Below are 19,323 nucleotides of genomic sequence, written 5' to 3' on the forward strand. Positions count from 1 at the left end.
ATAAAAGCAACAATAGTTTTGTTTTTCTAAAAGTAGTCTAGTCTTTTCTGCTCTCCAATGGGTCATTTTGACCTCACGTATTCCAACCAACTTCTGTCAAAGTGGTTCTTATGCTCCGTTCTTTGTAGAATGCAAACCAAGCTAAAATGTTGTGGAGCACGGAGTAATTAGTTCTGCTCTAATAAACTACGTACACCTTAAAAGGTATATGTTAACTAACGATACAGAGGCTGTTTAGAGAGAGGAATAACAAGACTTGGTCAGATCATCCTATCAGGAACGGCTCCTCAGAACTAGATGCAATTTACCCATTTCTGAAATCTGAACTAATTCGACTATATGTGAGTCCCTAATTAATCTCCTGATGCTGCACGAATTGGAACTGTAAGACGTCAAAGAGGTTTAACACAAAATAGTTTCAATTTTATGAGCTACTTTGAAAATTACCTTAATTCAGAGGATAAATCAGAAAGTATAAGGGGTTGTCATGTAGTTCCTATTAATTTATATAGGATCTGCACGTTTAGACAACATATAATGTGGGATTGGTGTCCAGACTGATTCCAGACATCCCCACCGGATATGTTCCCCTGTATACCAGCTAGCTCACAGTGCCACTATGAAGCCCTCTTACCAAGGAGAAAATAGTTTCTGGCAACTATCGAACATGACAACCCAGTACCCTCAGGGATCGTGGAAACAGTACCGTACTTTTCGCTCAGTCACTCGTACTCACTTTGCCTCAGAGAGATGCACAGAGTAAATGATGGAGAAGTTTTCAATAAGCACGTATTGAACCAGCTTCATTCTGTTAAATATGTGTGCTGCAACAGCCATAAGACAGAAACAGTTGTATACTGTTATAAGCACAAACAGAGTAGAAACATTTTAGAATTATACAATAGTGCTAAAACAATGAATATATGCAGGCATATAAATACATGACAGTAAGAATGCGTACTCCTATGATGCAAACCCTAACTAAATGTATCTAAATGTACCTAGCATGTATGTAGGTGTATCACCAAGAATCCCCTAGGATAAAACCAACCCCATTACCTGATGTGAGAGAAGGAAGGACCCCGTCATGGTCTCGAAATGGACACCCCGAGGGATGTTAGACCACTGCATGCTGGAGTGCCAGCTGGCAGGAACCTCAGTGTCTCGTATCAGCATTGAAGACTCTTTCTCCTCTGCCCACCCCAGCAAATACAAGGTGTTTATATACCCAAAAGGTTCCCTCAGGGGTTCGACCTTGCTGTGTCATGTCAGCCGAGGATGACGATAGTGATGAAGCTCATACATAGTTATTATGCAGAAGATGGTAATCCTGCTGAGATTCTGAGAATCCTTATGCATAATAAATTAGGCTCGTTTTCGGAGAAAACCATGCAACGTTTATGCAGCACCTAACTAGGTAAAAGGTCAGTACCAAAACCGTTATGTAGTATAATGGCAGGGAAAATATAGGTGAGAGGTTAGGTGGCTAACCAGGCCTATATTGGGGTACATTACGAATCATAACAGGGTGTGCCCAGCTAACTTCACATCTCTTGGATAAAAACAGTAACAAGATAAAGAACGGAGTTTTCTGTGGATTAATTAATGAGCCTAATGCACAAAATGAAACCGTTTTAAGCACCCAGCTGCCTTCCCACTAATAAATTGTGTCGCCTGTTAGTACACTAGGCTGTTCGTACTGAGTTTTAAATTCGGAAAAAGGCAAGGGTAGATTCCCTGTAAAGAGGTCTTTGACTAGGTTTATGCCGTTTTTTGACCATTGTTCTCAGAGGAGCATACTTCCGTCAATCCTCAGGGACGGGTTGTGCCAAATACAGGTTACGTTGGATTTGTTCATTTTTACCGCAGATACATGATCCAGTCGTAACAGGGCTCTTTTAGTATTAGCATAAGGTAGGACCAATCAACTGTTGAAAGCCTTTTCGGCATCCAGCGTGATTGCCACTGTTGGAGAATCTGTTAGTTTGGCTTTCTCTATGAAGTGACATAAAATATGAGCATTATCGCTGGAGAGTCTGTTATTTAAAATTCCTACTTGTGAAGGATGAATGAGTTTGGGTAAATATTTTTAAAGGCATTTAGCTAGGATCCTTGCATAGATTTTGCAGTCTATATTAATCAGTGATATAGGTCTATAGTTTTTAGGGAGTGCCGGGTCCTTCTCTTCCTTTGGAATCACTGCAATGATTGCCTCTGCCAGTGTCCCATTAATCTGGCCAGATTCACTAAATTCGTTGAACATGTTTAGGAGAGGGGGAATCAACGCAGAGGAAAAGGACTTATACAATTTTGCATTAAAACCATCAGGTCCCGGTGCCCTCCCTACTTTAGGGGCTTTTATCGTGTTTCTAATTTTGGTAGTGGTTATTGGGCCATTAATTTCATCTTTTTCTTGTTCTGAGAGGGAAGGAAGGTTGCATTTGCTTAGATAGTCTTGGGTTCTTGTGGTATCCAAGTCTTGGTTCTTGCTATACAATGTGCTGTAGAAATTCTTAAAAATGTCTGCTATTTTTTCAGGGTCAGAATGAGCTATTCTCTTTTGGTCTATTAAGTTCTTAATCGTATTTGTCTGTAATTTGAACTTTAAGTAGGAAGCTAAGCTCTTCCCCGCCTTATTGGATTCACAAAGCCTAATGCTTTTCTGTTTATTAATCCATATCCCTGCCCTATCACTTACTATTTTATTCTACTCGTATTTCTTTTTCACTATTTCATTCAAAACTGAGGTATCCTTAAATATAATATGTTTTTCTTCCAGAATTGAAATCTCATTTTCTAATTTGTTTAGTTTGCTGTTGGTGTCCCTGTTCGTGGCAGTCCTAATTTTAATGATCTCACCTCTAATAGTGCTTTTCAGTGCTTCCCATCTTGAGAGGTCCGAAGTGTCACCAATTTTATTTTCCATAAGGTAATTCCGGATCGCACTCTCAATCCTTTGTCTGTTTGAGTCTGCTTCCAGTACCTCATTGTTGAATCTCCAAAGGGATTGTTTTTTAAAAGGTTTCGGGTCAGTTATGGACAAACTAATACATGAGTGATCTGAGATCACTCTTGGTTCAATGGAGGTTTTATCTATTCTGGATACACCGTTATTGGAAATAAGTAGGTAATCAATACGAGAATAATAATTATGTGGAGATGAATAAAAAAAGAACTCTCTACCTGTGGAATTTTGTGACCTCCAAGTGTTTTTCAAATTAAAATGTGTGCATAGATTGATAAGGGCTTTGTGTGATTTGTTGACATGAAAAGGACTGCGTGAATTCCTATCTCAGGCTGGGTCCAAGTATGTGCATGGTAGTATCTGGAATTGTTCCAACTTGCGTGGTTTGGATCGCGGTGAAGATGGCGGCTTGAGCCTTCATCTCCTCCCTTGGACATGCCAGAATCGACTTCTCTGCCCATTTCCCCCAGCACTTGAAGGCAATTCTTTCGGTTTCCAGCGGTGCCAAGTATTGGGAGCTACGCATACCAGGTGTGCAGCAGCCAGCTCTCCGTCTTTGACCATCAGTCTTGCAGCTTACAGAGCTACGCACCAACATGGCGCCACCGAGATCAAGGCGGGTGTCCTGCTCTCTGGATAGCCACCGCGACTTCACCGAACGTGACAGATGGCTTAAAAGGATCAAAGAGTCACATGCGGCGTGAAGTCTGCAGTATTCAAGCTTTTTAAAGCTTTAAAATAAGAATTACCCGCGCTGAATCCCCGAACAGCCTGAACATGAAATGGCGGCCATGGCAGCGATTCTAACGTAAACATAGCAACAGGCTCGCAATTAACATATCTCCAGCACAGCAGTGGAACAGACGGCTTACATGGATAAAGAGGATTAAGTAAGGCCACAAACGGTGTGCAGTCTGAAATCTGAAGCCTTAAAGTAAAGTTAATTAAAGTTAAGCACGCCGAGATGCCTGAACATAAAATGGCGGCCATATCAGCAGAAACCTAGGCCCTAAATTAACGTAGCGCCATCGCAGCGGCCAAACGTTTTTATTATTACTAGAGCAGAACAGATCAGGTCACGATTAGGTCAGAATAACAGCGTGTGTCTAGGGGAGGTGATCTAGCGTGACCAAACGCTGTTGGTAACCACTCTTTGTCCCAGAAATGCCTGACTTTAAAATTGTGATCGCTATGTGATGCTCATAACTGCCTCTGCTAAAACCTGCACCTGCAACAGTATTCACGCATGTTATGCTCCACTAATTCACTACTCCGGATGGGTCTGATGAGCTTCTCCTGCTTATATATCTTGGATGCGCTCCTACACCGTGGATAAGAGTCCCACTAACTGTCAAACAATGCCTGACCCTACTATGGCGTTCACAATGTTCTAGGAAGTTTCCGGAAAGCCACAAGTAGCCTAGTAGTTCAGCAGACACACAAATATCTGTCGTTTCGCAGTCTTTAAGCATATTCAAGCATAGTCAAACATTTTCAAGCATCTTCGCGTTTTATCATTTGTAACATTGTGGAATTAATCCAGTCTAGATCGCAAACAAAAAGGATTTTGTTTCCCAAGGACTATTGAGATGATAAAACTACTTCCAGGTGGATTGAACTTTGTATTTACTTTATAACCACCCAACAGCAGGAGATGGACATTGAATCTTACTTACCCCAGTGGGGAGTCACATTATGTTGAGATTTGCATTATGGTGAGTGGTTTAATGTATGGAATTGCTTTTCTTCCTATTATTGTTTTTAGAGACCCATTTAAAATAACTTGGGTCTGAATGTTTGCAACTACAGAGGCAGGCTGTATAAAATGAATATAGCAAATTGTATGAGTGATTAAAACAACATGTCCAGTGAAAATTAACTGTTGAATTGCATGTATCAGGTACTTTAATTAATCCCTACAGTACACCTTTCTTTAGCTTGTTACTATTCATTTAGGGGATGGTCATGGGGGATAAGTGTCAGGATGAATTGTCACACTCATGTGATCAAGTTATCAGTGATCATCATTGCCCACTCTAGTGTGAACTGCTCCATAGTGTGCAATGAGCAATTTCCTATTGACCAGCATCATTTGATATCCCAACACACTCAACTGCTGCACATTGAGAATGATTCTGCTCTCAGGCATCTGTTTGCTTTTCCCTTCCATGGCTGCGGGTTCATGCTAGCAAAACTCCCACAACCACTAGACACTTAGACAAGTTTTCACAAGAGCTCAAAATATCAACAGCCATGTTGGGTGGTGTTTCTATATAAACTGCACCTAATGAAGAGAAAGCATTTTATCTTTTTAGCCTTCATAGAGTAATTACCTTATCTTGTTCTTGATTTTGAAGCATTTGTTCCTGACAATTCACAGTCTTCACATGATGGTCCTCTCTGCCTCGTGGAGGTTGGTCATCAGATTTGGTGACATCTTTCAAGTCAAGGGGTATTGCATCTGGAAACATTGACTAAATATATTGGCTCTCTTAGTCCTTCATATTGTTGTTACATTGTTCTGTGGTACCAGAGATAACAAGTCTTCGGTGTATTAATGAAGCATCAAAGCCAATATAGAATGTCTGTATTTGGGGACAATAAACCCCTATTTAAATAACTCTTTAAAGGATCTGATAACTCTTACAACTCTGGGAACATGCAGATCCTAGTGCCAAAGGAACAAAACAAAAGGAGCTTGGATACCTATACTAGCAAAGGACAATCAAGTCAAGTTCACATTGCAATTACACTATTGTGATGTAGTACTAGACATTTTCTGTATGTGGTTGTCAGAGCAAAATCTTATACCATCAAAAGGGCTAGAGGTAATCATCCCAAACAGAGAAAGAGCACCAAAGTTTACAACTTGTGGATTGGATTAGCTGTGATACTCTAGAGGTAGGAGGCATTCTTTACAGTTAGGGACAAATCAAGGATTTAAGGATGGGAGCGCGTCACCTAACCCAGGCAAGATTCACTAAGTAGTGGTTGCTACCTCTCTATGTCTTACACTAATCTATCCATCTCTAGAAAGGGTGCTCTGAAGCCCTTCTCAACCCTTGTTTTGCCCCCTTACACAATCTTGACCATGCCAGTCTCTATGGGCGATAATCAGAGTGCCTAGGTTGCGAAGGCGGATCTGGGAAGGTTAGTGGTTGCACTCTTCTGTACACTGACAATAAGTGACAGCTTCTTTGAAAATATAATTGGCTGTCAAGAGAAATTCTGTGTAGACATTACAGAAAATACCTGGAGTGAAATTTTGAGAGACAGATCTGTAAATTGAAGAAAGCAGAATTTGCTTTAGATGTTATTGGTTTCATGTTTTTATTGCAAGTTAAAACATGCAAAGGATGATAAATGCTGGAAGTATAACACAGCAGGTTCTCTCACTCGTATGTTTATGACATTCCCACTATAACTGAGCTAAATTACACAAGGGAATTAACAATGGATTAGGAATCAATGATGAGTAAAGAGTGCTCCTCTGAAATTGGAAATCTGCTAGGGCAGCCGAAACAGCAGCTCGGTTTCAGAGATGCATAACCTGGCTACTATGGAAAGAATCACTTAAAGAGTCAGAGAGAGACAAGGGATCTTTGATCAATCAAGGATAAGCGTCCTTGAGTTCCATGCAGAGTTTAGTTGCCTAATCTCGAATTTGGTGGTCAGGGTATTGTGTCAGAAATGTGAAAGAATACCCTGTCCCCCAAACCCTCAGTCTGCCCTCGCAGTTATGAGTCTGGCAGGCCATCATCTTACTGTTGGCGGTGCCCCCAATGACGGAAAGCTTACTCCAGTGGGCCAGTAAAGCATGGCCCGTCTGACTAAGGACATGAGACCACCCAATCTAGTTAGAGTAGATGGCCTGATGGCCTTTTTTCTCTTGTCCTGACCAAGGAAAACCGGGCACTTGTGAGCACAAAAAAACATAATGACCCCACCCCCATGCCTTCAGAGAAAACTCCCAAGGTGTCGGCGGTCATTATTTGTTTTTCATGAACAAACTCCCTCTTTGGGAATTTGTTTCTGAAAAACAGAGACCCAGTGGCTACAGTAGTGCCAGCAGTGATCTGGAAATTTGGTGGACAGCAGTCTAGCTGGTGTGACCTCCGCCACCATGACAGATGATAGAAAGCTTGCCTGTTCCAAATCAGGCCCATAGTCTTTGCGTGGCTGCAGACATAAGGGTACAGTGGTACTTTGCTTAAGAATGTCAGTAACCAAATGTGGAGCATACCTTCTGAGACACCAGGATCATATTCGCCACAATGAAAAAGCAGGTGATGGCTATGTGAAGATCCTAAAAGGATTACCATATTGTACATGCAAATGGTCAGATATGTGTTGCATTTAGTAAAACTAGAGTGTTGAGTGTGTGTTATATTCTCCTATCGCTTTTGATGTGAGGAATATGACACCTACTCTGCATAACTGTACATCTACTAGGTGGAACAGCATAAACCAGGTTTTCCTGTTCATTTAACAGATTCTGCAGGTACACATGGAATCCACAGTGACTTCCCAATACAAAGCGGACTGTTGTGCACCTACTCCTCGTTTCTGTTATCTGTTTTTGATGTGGTACAGAGTCTAAGCAGCATGAGTGCACGCTGCAGAGTGCATAATATTACACCCAAAGCAGGTACCCAGGAGAGAACAAGAAAGTTCAAAACTGGCCATACCTGACCATACAGTCCATTAAGACAGAATCCATCTTTATTCTGCTTCGGCTCCTCCTCTGATCTGACTGTTCACATAATGGTTAAAGAAAGGACAGACAGTCACTACTTAGTATGGGAAAAAGTGGAGAACGTAGTAACATTGGGGCCTCGAGAAGTTGCAGTTTCAATGTGTTCTACAGGGGCTGATTCTGTTTCTTCATGAAGTTGTTTTGCTCTCGCAGGTAGTTATAATGGTGGATGTGGATGGAGCACATGGATCCCTCCATGTTGAAGATACCCTGTTGAAGAAGTCTTTCTTCTGTTCAGATAGAATGAGCCAGTATTATGGAGAGTTTTGTGGGTAGGACACAGGAGTTTACAGAGGGCTTGCCTAATTGCTTATGCACAGGCAGCCAACAGAAGGCTTTAAGATGGAGACACACTGAGGGACATGCATGGAGGTTAAGAGCCAAATGAACTGCAGCATTTTGAACAATTTGAAGTCTTTCACTGCATAGTCAGGGATTTCAACATATAGGGGGATAACTTACTGGAGGTGGCTAGTGATCATACACTGTGTAACTATTTTGATGATACTAAAGCAGGATGAAGGTACGGAAGTAACTTGATCTGCCATGGAGAGATTTTTACCCAAGGCGATGCCAAGATTCCTAGATCAGTTGATAGGCTGAGGTGGAGTTCCCAGCTCTTTTGGCCACAAGCTCGTAGACCAATAGGTCATGGATTTTCCGAGGAGGATTACCTCTGGTTTTTTTCTCCATTGAGCTTGAGACAATTAACCTTGATCCATAGAGCAGCTTGGGACAAGCAAGCACAAACATTTGCATATGTTTCACTTTCATTCTCTACAATAGAGAAAATCATCTGTGAAAAGTTATCAGTCAGTCAGTCAGTCAGTGATAACTTTATTTCGGTCATAAGACCATAAAAGTACACATAAGTACATCAGCAAATACAATAAGACCATAAATAAGCATAAAAGATTAAAAGAGGAGTTAAACTACAAGTTATCAGTGAAAGAGGAATAAGTACAAAAATTAATTTAAAACAATTCGTCTCCTACACCACATGCTGTATAGATAGCGAGATACTGCAAAGACAATAGGGGGGTGGGTGTCATAAGTTAAAGACCTACAAGCCTGCATAAAATAACGAAATCCCAAGTTCCTGCAGATGGGAATCAACCAACGTTTTCTGATTACATAGTAGTAAGGGTGGGCGTAGTTCGCGAAGTAGCACTTCGCGAAGCTACGCAAAGTGAAGTTCGCACTACGCGAGCTACGCGTAGCACTTCGCGAACTGCGAAGTAACATGTTCGCACTGTGCAAGATGTTGTTTTCAATGATTGCACAGTGCGGACAAGCAACCGGCACTGTGCAATCATTGAAAATGGCATCTTGCACAGTGCGAGCTGTAGTTTTCTGCTGCTCGAGTAGATTTTTCCTCGAGCTGCAGCTTTCTCAACGCGAACTGGTAGTTTCTCATCGCGAGCGGTCGCGAGCATACGCGACCCCTCGCAATGAGAAACCTGACCTTCTCGCGTTGGGAATCTCGCCGGGAGGTTTATTTTCCATGCTCGCGATCGCGAACAAGGAAAAAGTCTCGCCAGGATGTCATTTTGCTTGCTCGCGGTCGCCAACTTGACGTTGAGGACCGCGAGCAAGCAAAAAATGACCGCAGCACTACGCAACACTACGCTACGCGTGTTCGCACTGTGCTACGTGCAGTTCGCGTAGTGCGAAGTAGCGCGAACTTCGCAAACTACGCGAGCGTAGCGTAGTGCTTCGCCCAGGCCTACATAGTAGGCAGGACAGAAGAACAACACATGTGCAACAGTCTCCGTTTTATAATTACATGCAGGGCAAATTTCCTGGTTCTGCGTCTGCCACTTAGATGAGAAGGACCTAACCGGTAGGGTACCATGTCTTAACTGAATGTATAGTTTTCGGGCAAGCGGAGGTTCAATTTGGTCCATAAATTCCTCAAGTTTTGGGTCTGGTTTAACTATGAGGAACTCTGAAGTCAACCTACCCACCACTGTAGAACTCGAAAGTGATTGAGAATTCTGTATACATATCAGGGAAAGGAGTTCTTTCTTTGGTAGCCCAGAACAGTAGGTTTCCGGGGTTACCCACAGTTCCGGCAGTCCTAGACAAATACTAACTGCATTAATATGCTGGAGCCAAGGGATCTTTTTGTGTTTAAGGACAGGCCAAATCTCAGCAAATTCTGCTCTATTTGAGGCCAGTTCAGGGACTGACCACAACCTCTTCCAATACAAGATTGGTCTGGCACTTATGATCTCCTCTATTGGGACTAAACCAAGGTCAAATATAAGGGGGATCAAAGGTGTGCTAGAAGGGAGCCCTACAAGAGTTCTTAAAAAGGACTGCTCAGCCTTTATGAGGGTCCCTGTCTGCTTATGTCCCCAAAGTTCAGCCCCATAAATTGCAGCCACTCTGGCCTGCCGACAGTAAATCTCCAAAGCAGGAGACACTGGTTTGTAAGTTGATTTTTTAAAAACTTTGTTTAGACCCCCCACCAACTGAGAGAGCTTGAGTGTCGACTTAGCAATCTGCGCATTCCAGTTAAAGTTCTCAGCTAAAGTAACGCCCAAATAAACAAAGGTTTTAACCCTTTCAAGGGGAGTGCCAAATAGAACTGGATTTGGGCGCACCCGCTTCGGGGGGTTGAAAATCATAAATTTTGTTTTCCCCAGATTGATTTCCAATCCCCGCAGCTCGCAGAACTTCACAAAACCATCCAGTGTATTTTGAATGCCCGATGATGTTCTAGACAGCAACAAAGTGTCGTCTGCAAACATCAGAGCGGGCACTCGACCTGTAACCAATTTAGGGGCATCATTGTTTACCACACAATTCAGATGGTCCACAAGACCATTAATATAGAGGCTGAATAGTGTGGGAGCCAACACACACCCTTGGCGGACACCTTTTTGGACAGGAAATCGGTCAGTAAGACCACCATGCTTGCCACACCTTACCTGGGTGAAATTATTTTCATGGAGCCTAGATAGGACGGCCAGTAAATAGGGAGGAAGACCCAAGTCTGCTAAGACCTGCCACAATTTAGCTTGTGGAACTAGATCAAAAGCTGCCTGCAGGGCCACAAACACAAGGTAGAGGCTGCCACCCTTCACCATAGCTGTTTTCCAGTGCAAGACCTGCAGGCGAAAGATCTGATCAAGAGTGGAGGTACCAGCCCTAAAACCTGCCTGGAATGTAGACAGAATCCCATTCTCCTCAATTCACCCCAGGACCCTGTCCAGGAGAACCCTCCCCATTAGTTTTTGCGAAGTATCAATTAGGCTAATGGGCCTATAATTAGAGGGAGTTAATGGGCAGCCCTTTTTTAGAATGGGCACAATTTCTGCTCCTAGCCAGGTGGGGGCACATCATCCCCCTGCAAGATACGGTTAAATAGGACGACCAAATAGGGGGCCCATATCTTTGGTTGTGCCCTAAACAGGTCCCCAGGCAATTTATCAAGGCCAGGAGCCTTATTAGGGAGCATTTTTCCTATCGCTGTTTCTACCTCAACCAGGGTAAAAAGTTCGGATGGAGCACAACATACAAGAGGTGGCGGAGGTTCAGGAGTACTAACAGACAAACCATCATAATCAGGCGTGCCATATAGATCACCAAAGTGGCTTTCCCAGATTGAGGAGGCAATATTGGGGGCAGGAGCGTGGAATTGCCCACTAACTCCAGTTGCTACGATGGACCAAAATGATTTGGCGTCATTGCGACTAAGCGCAAAACCCAACTCCTCCCACACTGCAGCCTCCCTTTCCTTCTTCGCATCGCTGATTGCCTTTTTATACAGGGAGCGATTTACCCTGATGGCTTCTCTGTCGTTGGTTTTTAAGACCAGCAACAGAGCCTTTTTGGCCATGCGACAAGTTGTGTTGAACCACCGAGCTGTTGCGGTCCGGAGCTGAATTACCCTCTTTACTGGATACAGGATATCTTTTAGAGCAACAACCAGTTGGCCATGAATATCAGTTGAGCTGCCCAAAGGGCCAACTCTCCCCATCTCTTCAATGAATGGTATGATGATCTCATACAGTTCCGTAAGTTTACTGTCGGACATTTGAAATTCTGTCCATTTGACCCTCCTTCTGCAGTTTGTAATTATCAATGGGTCAGTGACTTGGTTCTCATCCGGGGGAGGGTTTTTTAGTCCAAAGCTCCCCGGTTTAAGGGTCAAAGCTAGAGCATTATGGTCACTGTCAAACCTCTCAATGACCACAAACTCATAAAGCCTGTCCCAATGCCTTGCTTCAATAAAGATGTAGTCAATTATCGAGGTATGATTTAATCTATTGAACGTTACTTTCCCAGGTCTATCTGGCTTCACCCTTCCATTGCATGCTCGTAACGATGCAGCTAAGGAAAGCGACTGCAGTTGCAAGACAGGGGGGGTCCAGACCTTAACCAAAGGGGTCAGCGGGTCTGGAATATTATCATGTAGTTGTTGAAACACTCTTTGTTTAAAAAAGCTCTGAGGAACTCCACAGAAAGTCCTAGCAGTATCTGAGTGATAAGGCAGGAGCGCCACGATTTGAGGTGTAGTAGTCAATAAAGAATTAAATCTCTTTAAGGCCTCAAGACAGATCCTGCAGTTGTGCATGTATTTATGTAGGATTGAGTGAAAGACTGTGCTGAGTGCCATGGAAAGGTCCAACAGGATCAGGGATCCCGAGGCTCACTTGTCCATGATTAAGCATGTCAACCTTTGCTGTTAGTAAAGCCATACTGTGGGCGGCTCTGAACCCAGATTGAGTGGTTGGGAAGGTAGTTGGATTCTACATAGGAAATGAGTTGGATGTTGACCAGTTTTTCCAGCAAAGGTGTGGGAAAAGGCATCAGGGATATTGGTCTGTAGTTTGCGAGTGTCTGAGGATCAGCAGACGGTTTCTTCAACAAAGGGAGGAAGTTAGCCTGTTTCCATGTGTCAGGAAAAACCAAATTGGTAAGCGAGAGATCACAGAGTGACATTTAAGCAGTGCTAAAGTTCTTGGGTCAGTAAGAGAAGATGAATTAAGGACCTGGATCAAGTGCAGATTCCTGATTTTAAGGATTGCATAGTAGTGAGAACAGTATTTGTATCTGCCAGAGAGGGTTTGGCTAGGTCATTACCTTGAGAAGCGGCAGAGGGGGTGCCTATGAAGGAGAGAGTGTTGATCGACTGTTGGATAGTACAATTAGTCTAGATGTAGCTAATTTTATCATTAAAGAATCCGGAGAGAGAATTAAAAAGAGACTGAGAAAGGGATCAACTGGGAACAGACAGTGGGTTGGGTGAATTCCTTGATAATACCAAAAATTGCACAAGATGTGTCAGGGCTAGAGTGGATGCAATTGACCAAAAATCCTGGTAAGTGTTTTAAATTTACCTGTGATCATTTTGAAAGCCAGCTTTGTATAAGTTTTTATCTAATTGGAGCTAGGAACATCTCCTAGCCCATTCCAACCATTTGCAGTGGTACTTGAATTACTTTCAGGCACCATTGTACTATTTCACAGAAGGATTTTGGCGTGCACTAGAGTTCTCAACTTTGGTGATCTAATAATAAGAGCTAATGGCAGATGAAAAGATATCAGTCTTGTAGCCTGGAGGAAAGTTGTTAAAGATGTCTTCTAACCTTTCTTTGGATATCAGTCTCCAGTATCTGGTTAAAATCTTGGGATTAGTAGACGGGATTAAAAAAGGCATAAAGAAGGATAAAGAAAGACAAATGTTAGTTGTCAGTACAGGTCAGTGGTGAAGGGGTTTCTTGAGATTCACGATGTTTTTCAAAATATGGCCAGTATGTGGCCAGCTTGGTGAGTGTTCAGGTGACCAGTTGAGAGGTGCCAACTGCTTTACGGTTGTTTAGTAATGTTATTATATTGTTGTTATCGGTATCTTCTTGATGAAAATTAAAATCGCCTTGGTAGAAACAGTTTTGATATTTAAGTATGCTGGAAGAGATAATATCCAAAAGCTTATGGCTAAAATCCATTTTACAGCCAGGTGGCTTGTATATCAAGGGGCCATTCAAGGTGAAGTAAGAGTCAAATTTTAAACTAAAGATCAAATACTTTAACTAATCAGCACATCCTGACTTGAGGATGTTGCCCAGGCTCTTAGAATTAAAGAACAGTGCAATTATCCTACCAATTCTCTAAATTCTGTCCGCCTCAGCACTTTAATGCCAGGGTGAGTGGCTATGGCTGTGTCAGGGTTAAGCCAGATCTCAGAGATGAAGCATAGATCTGAAGACTCTGAATAAAGTAGATCCAATACTTCAATTTTGTGTTTGGGAGTCGAATAGATGTTAATGTATTTGCAGTTAAGGAGGGTCTCTTTTGACAGGAGAAGGCTGTTGTATTCATCTTGCCATGGGGAGTAGCGCTTAGTAGAGGAATCCGATGCAGGAATGTTGATTAAGCAGAGATGGGTTAGAATTGAGCAGGAGAAAAGACTTTCTTTACAACTTAAAGGAGCTTCAGTAAAAGTAGCCCAGGCAGGACCTTGCAGGACCTTGCAGCAGCTGTAGCAGCATGCTGATTAAGGCTGTGGAGAAGGAAGCCTTTACCTGGTTGTGCTTGCCTTGCGAAACAGGGGTCCTGGCCCAAGGTGAAGCCCAGATGCAAACAGGCACAACGGGCTTGCCTTTAGAGCACCAACATTGCACCCAATGTACAGTCATGCTGCAGGTGCCATTTTAAAGTCAGTAAAGGCAGGAGCAGGCACTGGAAATCTGCCCTTTCTGCAGGGTTGTCCGTGACTTTTTGCCTTCTTCCAGAATCCTATTTTTTCCTGGCTGTAAAACTTTTTGCACTTTATCCCGGCTAATCGATAAAAAAGTGCTTGCGCTCTCTCTTTCAAGATGTTGACATTTGCATGCCCAACTTACCTATAAACCCCTAGTATAGGGTGCAAAAGTGTACTTGTGACATCTAGCTTAATGGCCCTAAGTGGGCTGCAGCATCCATTGTGCCATCCTCCACAGTGGTAGTGTAAACATGGTTGCATGCCTACCTTTTGTAGCATGACTGTTCAGTTTTACAATTGTAAATTCTACATGTCAAAATAACCCCTTTTGACAGGCCTAAACATTCCTTTTAACTATGAATAAGTCACCCATACAAAGACCCTACTGCCCACAAGGCAAAGTGCATGGTATTTAAAAGTTGGACATGTAAAAGCTTAATGTTAGGCAGAGAGGGGCACTATGAGATTGTTTGCAGTAGGACATACAGGAGGTGCTGCAAAACTGGTTAGGGTTGCCCCCGGGAACATTTACCTCATTGGTTAGGGAGGGGTCAGGAGTCACCCCCACCCAAAGACTGGGGCTGGGTATATATATGGCATCCAGAGTACCCTACTCAGAACACTTTCTTGACTTATGGAAAAACAGAAGAGGACTGGACCTACAGTGTGTGACATGAGAAGAGCCTAGAAGATTGGACTTGCCCTCCCTCTTGTACACCTGACTCTAATGGTCTTAAGGCTGCCCTATTCAAGCTATGATACAACAAATTATAACAGGCCTTTCCTGTAACCTCACAGCTGACCGGTTCTAGCCAAACTTTCCCTGGACCCTGCTCCTGGCCTCTGCTAGAGTGAGTCTTGACCCCCAAGTTCTGTCCTTGAGGCCCCGGACTCTTGTCTGGTGTCAAACTGTATTCCTAACTTTCCCTGAAGCCTGGGACAAGAAACGTTTTGGCTACAAAGACCTCCAGAGGACTGGGACCAGGCTGCCAAGTTGATCTAACGAAGTTGCTTTGCCACTTACCAAATATTCAGGTTGGTCCTGCTCTGAGCTTCACCACAGCAGCAAATCTGATTGAGCAGCATCTCACGGAGAAGATATTCAGCTTTGTGGAGCCCTCTTTGGCTACTGCCTGCAAGTTTGCCCCGCTGGAAGAATGTGAGTTCCAGAAAAGCGATTGAGGGCCAGATATATAATATGATTGACATCCTGTTTCTCCACCAAGGCCACAGAGTAAATTACTCGTGTTACCAGAGGGGCATTTATCAGTTTTTCTGCTGGTGATGAGCAGTGAAAACTGATCTAATTCTGCTCATAAAATGGGCAGAATTAGAGATCTGCCTCCAATAGCTCTTACTCCGCATGGCCATCATACCAGTTTAATCATGGCAGAGATGGACTAGCCTCTGTCATGATTTAACCAAAGGTCTGTCGCATCTAAATTCGGCAGGTAGACTTTTAAGTTGGCGGTAAGAATATAAATTGGGTCCTAAGTCTGAGGTAGAAATCTTCACCAGGCGAAGGTGAGAAAAGTATCTGGGACCTTCCTTGGGATTGAAATTCAAATTTCTCTAGCTTGAAGCTTTCCTGCCAAAAGTCAGCAGCTTCACCAAGAAATCAGCTAGCTGCTATCTTACAACGTGGAGCCCTCTTCGGCCACAGCTTGCCGACTAATGCTTTTTCATTTCCATTTGAGAGCCTACATTCAAAGGTAAACCTATTTTGGGTATCTGACCCCCTCTGCAGACAGTCTTTACTTACAACTGGCTACTGGCCAGGTACCACCGGATGATCGCAGTTGACGCAGAATGCTTTTTGACAATATTTTCACATTGAAACTTCAAAGATTCATAACTCTGATTTCTCTTATTGGATGTTTCTAGGTTTGGTGTCATTTTAGGTATTAAAATATTCTATATTTTTTTTTATTGGTTTGGGATTGTCCTTGGGTTGTGTTTTCACTTTATTACTGTTTTTGTACTTCATAAATCTTTAAGCAGCCTGCTCTGAGACCTAGCTACCTGGTGTTTGAACTCAAGTTAATTTAGTGACTGTAAGGATTCACCTTGAAGAGGGTTGTGGTTATTACTTGATGTGGGTACTCGACCCCCTCATCCCCTCAACTAATACCCCAATTTCTTACATTGATGTTCAGTAGGACTTGTGTTTTGCAGTGCCACTCAGTGCTATGTTAAAAGCAAAAATCTATTTTTAATCTGATATTAAAATCGTCATTTTATTTTTCAGATTGACTTTTGATCGCCCATTTTCCATTCTTCTGAATTTTATTCCTATCCTCCTATTTTGTGCTTGTGATTTTTGAAAGCATGAAGGTAGATTTAGGCAACATTCAGAGCCTCTGCATGGAAGATCTGAGGGAGCTGTGTAAGGAGAGAGGGCTTAAGCTGTCAAAGGAGTCAAAGAAAGAGTGCCACCAGATAGCCCTAAGAGCGTGGAAGGAAGTCCTCCTGTTACAGTCCAACACTTGGGGTGTACAAAACGTAATGTTTAATTATGCGAAATGCATCTTGTACTCCAAAAATTACCTGACAGTCAGTTCAGGTAAAAATTCAACTAAAAATGCATTTGATTTCTAGTCGCTCGCGCTCAAAATACTGCTGGTCGGCATCAGATTTGTAGTTTTGTGCTCAAAACTAAACTGAATGGTCTGCCCAAGTAAAAAATTAAACCGGAAATGTTTGTTGACTGCGCACCTCAAAGAAACTGCCACTTGTTGGGTTATATTCTTCTGGTGTCCCTAGCCATGTGCACCAGAAGAATGCACAGAAGGTTGTGGGAAGGATATTTGAGAATGACGGGGAGCGGAAACAGTTGGTGTTGTCTTTGTGTGGAGATGGTGGTTTTCGCTCCTGCTGACAAAGAATACAACTTACCTCTCAATATGTTGTCTGCAACTTTATACTGGCGTCGAGTTGCTAGTCAGCAGGATGTCCCACATGTCTTCATCTTGACGATTCTGCGCTGAAAGGAGCCACGTTCCTCATCTCTGCAACTTCCTGCTGTCTGCCAAGGAGAGAATTGCTGCCTGCTTCTGGAATTGTGTATGGGGTGTGGTGTGTACAAAATCGCCATTACAAGGTACTGTACAATGCATATTTACAGCATATGGAAACCAACCAACGCTATCTCAAGCTCATGATCAGCAGTTTCCAGTGTGCGCCAGCAGCTTGACTTCCAGTGCGTCATCTGCCTACAATGCGTCTCTCAAAATTGTGACGCCTCCACTACAGGCAGCCATTTTATTTTGGGATTGGTGCTGATTACTAGCAATCTACGGTGATAGGCACACCACTTTTGGTACATGTGTTGATTTCGGTGACATACATTGGCACAGATACAGGTAGTTAGCATACAGGTTGTTCTGGTCACGTTTAAATTTCGGTGACTGGCACACCACCTTCAAGTTGTGTCCAATTACGGTGACACACACCAACTCAAGCAAATAAAGCACCTTGACTACAACAACGTTTTGTACTCTATTTTGGTTTACCAGCTCTTTCAAACTAACAAGCATTGGTGCAGGTGGTATATTAGGCAAACAATTTTCAAAGTACTGATCACACATATTATTGGTGATTCAGACACCACTTTTTAGGTGTGTGTCCATTTACGTTGACACGCACACCAACTCCATTAAATCTCATTGACAGTTACAATTATTTGCACACCTGCGTTATCATGTACGTTATCAGCACTTGCGAAACGCACATATTTGGTACGCAGCGTGTTTTGTTTTTCTTCACTCTTATTTTATACTTAGGGCTCGGGCTGGTTGTGCATTATGCAACAAGTGATAGCACCACCCACAGCATTTATTCCAGATCCAGCATCTCCTGAGTCTAACTGGGAGAGGAGGGGGTAAGGATTCGAAGCATACCTAGATGCCCTTGTGGGAGAGTCTTTCACGCATAAGAAAAAATCTGCCATCCTCAGACATTGCTTGGGTTCTGAGGGCAGTAACAGTTTGAAAAACATCCCAAAGGAGGTAGTTCTGATGGTCGACGGTGAGGGAGGTGGGATAGAAGAGGATTATGCTACAGCCATCAAATCCCTGACTACCCAATTCAAAGTGTGCAAAAACGTAACTTTATAGAGACACAAGTTTTACAAAAGGATACAATAACCTGGAAAGTCTGCATCCAGCTATGTTGGTACACTGCGCATTTCAGCGACCTTATGTGAATATAGGGTATTTGAAAAAGGAAAAGATAAAGGATCAATTAGTTGAGGAGACAAGTAATAGGAAGGTACAAGAGGCCCTGCTGTCTAAGCCTGAATGACGTTGCAAAAAACTATAGAAATAGCAACAAAAATAGAAAGTACCACCTCATATATGAAACAAATGACAGTATCTAGCGCAAAAGTGCAGTCTCAAAATGTCTTAGTGGTCAAAAGCAAGAACAAGAATACAAAAGAGAAGAAGGTTCAGGAAATGGCTGACTGGAAGGAAAGGAGTAAAAGTCAGACTAGAAAACGTTTAGACTGCTATAGATATGGCAGCATGAACCATCTTGGGAATGCCAAGATATGCGCCAAATGTTTAAAAAAAGGGCATTTTGCAAGGGTGTGCAGATCATCTGGAAAAGTTTAATTGAGGAAAGTGCACAATGTAGAGCTATCTACGGAAGGGGAGTCGTCATCCAGCGAGCAGGATCAGATCTTCACCATCACAGATGGGAAACATATGGGGGACATTTGTAGTGTCGTTTTTCAAGGATTAAGAAGACCTTTGTGTTTAGTGAACATTAATAAGGTGGATGTCAAGGTTTTAGCGGACTCAGGGTTCCCATTCACCCTTATCAGTGAGAAGGTTTGGAAGAGCTATTCCGAGGTTTAGATTTAAGAGAGTCTCCTATACGCCCTGT

The 19,323-nt window shown here is 42.8% G+C and overlaps 1 protein-coding gene across 3 annotated transcripts in view; it reads left to right on the forward strand.

Annotated features, from left to right (window-relative positions):
• Positions 1 to 19,323, forward strand: part of SCUBE1 (signal peptide, CUB domain and EGF like domain containing 1) — a 1,846,233-nt gene that overhangs the window by 1,724,683 nt on the left and 102,227 nt on the right. The window lies entirely within an intron of this gene.

This window comes from Triturus cristatus, chromosome 4_1 (assembly GCF_964204655.1).
Source record: "Triturus cristatus chromosome 4_1, aTriCri1.1, whole genome shotgun sequence".
NCBI classification, from domain to species: domain Eukaryota; kingdom Metazoa; phylum Chordata; class Amphibia; order Caudata; family Salamandridae; genus Triturus; species Triturus cristatus.